We start from the raw sequence: 4,936 nt of genomic DNA on the forward strand, positions 1-4,936 counted from the left end.
AGAACACATCACACAGAGAACACATCACATAGAGAACACATCATATAGAGAACACATCACATAGAGAACACATCACATAGAGAACACATCACCTAGAGAACACATCACATAGAGAACACATCACCTAGAGAACACATCACATAGAGAACACATCACCTAGAGAACATATAATAATAAGAACACATCACATAGAGAACACATCACATAGAGAACACATCACCTAGAGAACACATCACATAGAGAACACATAATAATAAGAACACATCACATAGAGAACACATCACATAGAAAACACATCACATAGAGAACACATAATAATAGGAACACATCACATAGAGAACACATCACATAGAGAACACATCACATAGAGAACACATCATCTAGAGAACACATCACATAGAGAACACATAATAATAGGAACACATCACATAGAAAACACATCACATAGCGAACACATCACATAGAGAACACATCACATAGAGAACACATCATCTAGAGAACACATCACATAGAGAACACATCACATAGAGAACACATCACATAGAGAACACATCATCTAGAGAACACATCACATAGAGAACACATCACATAGAGAACACATCACATAGAGAACACATCACCTAGAGAACACATCATCTAGAGAACACATTACATACAGAACACATCACATAGAGAACACATCACATAGAGAACACATCACATAGAGAACACATCATCTAGAGAACACATCACATAGAGAACAGATCACCTAGATAACACATCACCTAGAGAGCACATCACATAGAGAACACATCACATAGAGAACACATCACATAGAGAACACATCACATAGAGAACAGTTCACCTAGAGAACATATAATAATAAGAACACATCACATAGAGAACACATCACATAGAGAACACATCACATAGAGAACACATCACATAGAGAACACATCACATAGATAACACATCACATAGATAACACATCACATAGAGAACACATCATCTATAGAACACGTCACAAAGAGAAGGGCAGCAGTGGGGGAAGGTGTTAGAAATATGTAATGTGTGGAGCATTTAAAAAACAATGAAGTTATATACTGAGCAAAGACATAAACACAAAGTGTAAACGTGTGTATATGTAAACACAAAGTGTAAACGTGTGTATATGTATGTTTCATGACCTGAAATAAAATATCCCAGAAATGTTCCATACTCACAAAAAGCTTATTTCTCTCAAATGTTGTGGATAAATGTATTTACATCACTGTTAGTGAGCATTTCTCCTTTGCCAAGATAATCCATCCACCTGACAGGTGTAGCACATCAAGAAGCTGATTAAACAGCATGATCATTACACAGGTGCACCTTGTGCTGGGGACAATAAAAGGCCACTCTAAAATGTGCAGGTTTTGTAACACAACACAATGCCACAGATGTCTCAAGTTTTGAGGGAGTGTGCAGTTGGCATGCTGACTACAAGAATGTCCACCAGAACTGTTGCCAGAGAATTGAATGTTCATTTCTCTACCATAAGCCGCCTCCAATGTTGTCCTGCAGAATTTGTCAGTACGTCCAATCGGCCTCGCAACCCGCAGACCACGTGTAACCAAGCCAGCCCAGGGCCTCCACATCCGGCTTCTTCACCTGCGGGATTGTCTGAGACCAGCCACCCGTACAACTGATGAAACTGAGGATTATTCTGTCTGTAATAAAGTCCTTTTTGTGGGGAAAAACTAATTCTGATTGGCTGGGCCTGGCTCCCAAGAGGGTGGGCCTATGCCTTCCCGGGCAAACTCATGGCTGCTCCCCTGCCCAATCATGTGAAATCTATAGATTAGGGCCTAATGAATTTATTTAAATTGACTGATTTCCTTATAGCAACTGTAACTCAGTTGCATGTTGCGTTTATATTTTTGTTCAGTATAATTAACATGTAATATTGCATATAACATTGCCAGTTTAGATCACGTGTTTGTAGATTCAGATGAACCTGTGTTGGATGCTTTCGAATGACTCTCACCAGAATCCATGCGATTTTCTCAAATATTTTTCAAACAAAAAAAATATCCATACAAAAAAAAATCCATACATCTTTCTTAAAAATGTCTACACAAAATATCGCTAACAAACAGTTAAACACAAAAGAAAAACAGAATGATATCAGCTGGTGATGGTAACGTACATCTGCACCCTAAAGTAGTATCGTGATAACTCCACTAGATGGCGGTAAATACAAAGTAATGCGCCGTGAATCTCATGCTGTATCAGGGACAGTTCTTTTAGTCTATACTGTTGATATGTTGATTAGACGCTGTGAATAATTAATACATTCACACCACGTAGTGCACTACGACAGCTTTGTTCAAGAATACTTAAATTAAGGTTTTATACAAATTCAGAATGTGAAACATATATAATTTACCAAAGAAACAAAGAATCACACAAAAAACAAACCATTTATATATTCTATGCTTTAAAGGGATTTTTTTTTTTAAGGAACTAAATAAATAAGCAATACATTTATAATCAATAAATGGATTGCTCGTCCTTGATTTCCATAGAAATGTGTTATATTCCCGTTGTGTTCCACCTCCCATAATGCCTTGGCTACTCCACCACATTAAACCCTGGGTATATAACATGGCCTGTGAAAATGGTATGGGGCATAATGTGTTTCTACATTTCTACACCCAGTCACGCAAATCTCCAGAAGTTCAGCTGGGTACAAAACCCTGATTAGTTCAAAATCAAAATAGTTCAAAAACACCAAATCCACATAGACAAACACACCAAATATTATTTTCCCATTTATACTAGGCCCTATCGTGTGCAATCCTATCTCTCCAAAGCACGGAGATCGAACTAGTCTGAGGATAATATAAAAGTCAATGAAACATTCATCCCCTGGTTCTCTCTGCATCCCCCTGGTTCTCCCTGCATCCCCCTGGTTCTCCCTGCATCCCCCTGGTTCTCTCTGCATTCCCCTGGTTCTCCCTGCATCCCCCTGGTTCTCTCTGCATTCCCCTGGTTCTCTCTGCATTCCCCCTGGTTCTCTCTGCATCCCCCCTGGTTCTCTCTGCATTCCCCCTGGTTCTCTCTGCATTCCCCCTTGTTCTCTCTGCATTCCCCTGGTTCTCTCTGCATTCCCCTGGTTCTCTCTGCATTCCCCCTGGTTCTCTCTGCATTCCCCTGGTTCTCTCTGCATTCCCCTGGTTCTCTCTGCAATTCCCCTGGTTCTCTCTGCATCCCCCCTGGTTCTCTCTGCATTCCCCCTGGTTCTCTCTGCATTCCCCTGGTTCTCTCTGCATTCCCCTGGTTCTCTCTGCATTCCCCTGGTTCTCTCTGAATCCCCCTGGTTCTCTCTGCATTCCCCTGGTTCTCTCTGCATCCCCCTGCTTCTCTATGCATCCCCCTGGTTCTCTCTGCATTCCCCCTGGTTCTCTCTGCATTCCCCTGGTTCTCTCTGAATCCCCCTGGTTCTCTCTGCATTCCCCTGGTTCTCTCTGCATCCCCCTGGTTCTCTCTGCATCCCCCCTGGTTCTCTCTGCATTCCCCCTGGTTCTCTCTGCATTCCCCCTTGTTCTCTCTGCATTCCCCCTGGTTCTCTCTGCATCCCCCCTGGTTCTCTCTGCATTCCCTCTGGTTCTCTCTGCATTCCCCCTTGTTCTCTCTGCATTCCCCCTGGTTCTCTCTGCATCCCCCCTTGTTCTCTCTGCATTCCCCTGGTTCTCTCTGAATCCCCCTGGTTCTCTCTGCATCCCCCCTGGTTCTCTCTGCATTCCCCCTGGTTCTCTCTGCATTCCCCCTTGTTCTCTCTGCATTCCCCCTGGTTCTCTCTGCATTCCCCCTGGTTCTCTCTGCATTCCCCTGATTCTCTCCACAGAGGTTACTCTTTCTGCAGGATGGCCTTTTCCTTCCTCGTCTAGGATCCTGTCCAACTCTGCCTTTGCCACTCCTGATTCTGGCCCAGTTTCATGCATCATCGGGCAGCTACATGCCCTGCCACAGCTGTCACACTGTCAAGGAATGCAGCGAGCAGAAAGACACATACATTACCACAACATTACCCCATACAACTCAACTCTATGTATCTGACTGTCAGTCACATTATGTCCACATTATAATGCTGTCTCTGCAGTAGACCATAGCTAGAGGAGAACTGCATTGCAACACATTATTGGTAACATTAAAAAAATATATAAATAAAGGAATACATTATGTTTTAAGAATAGATATATACACATATGTATTATCATAACGTCAACCTAATTATTATTCACCCCCCCAAAAAAGTATTGCCTCTTCAAAAGAGAGAAAGAGATAAAGCCTTGACAGAGCTGCAACTTCTTAATAAATAAAGCTCAAAATTGCCATAGTGTAATTTATTTCATAAAGTAAAAAAACAAAAAAACATTGATTTTGGTGGAAGAAGAAAAAAAAAAAAAACTTATCCTCAAAGCATCTCAAAATATATAAATAAAGGAAAAGTTGTCTATTGTGGCGAAGCTGATGCAGCGGAGAGACAACTTTACAGTATTCCCTTAGCAACCAGTGTCGTAAATCGTCGACGACTGTCGTAAACGGTACGGTTTAGTGTTGAAAAAGTCCCGAACGGGGAGAATCTATTGTGGAGACGAGAGAGACAGAAACAGACGCAGAGGGATACAAATGGATACTTAATAAAAGACACGACATTTCACTAACTGCAGGTATTACAGTTGGTGGGGGGAAGAAAAAAAAAGGACCGTGGCGATATATATATAAAAAAAAAAAAAAAAAAATCGGAAAGCTCCTATAGACGAATGTTTTTTTTGTTTTTAGCCGACATCACAACTGTTACTTTCACTAGCTAGCAGGCTAGCTGGCTAGCTCCGATGGATACGAGCTCGGAACGGATAGCTCGTTGAAACTATTCTCCTGTAAGGATTTATATCGGCAACGGGAAAAACAT

General features: G+C 41.6%; 1 protein-coding gene across 2 annotated transcripts in view; it reads left to right on the plus strand.

Annotated features, from left to right (window-relative positions):
- The first annotated feature begins 4,593 nt into the window (after positions 1-4,593).
- LOC106579747 (divergent protein kinase domain 2A) overlaps positions 4,594-4,936 on the plus strand; it is an 84,306-nt gene continuing 83,963 nt past the window's right edge. The window contains exon 1 of one of the 2 annotated variants that reach the window (XM_045702852.2): positions 4,594-4,694. The gene's annotated coding sequence lies outside the window, so the exon portion shown is untranslated. The other variant, XM_045702851.2, reaches the window with a different exon arrangement.

The sequence above is a fragment of the Salmo salar genome, chromosome 19 (assembly GCF_965601325.2).
Source record: "Salmo salar chromosome 19, fSalSal1, whole genome shotgun sequence".
NCBI classification, from domain to species: Eukaryota; Metazoa; Chordata; class Actinopteri; order Salmoniformes; family Salmonidae; genus Salmo; species Salmo salar.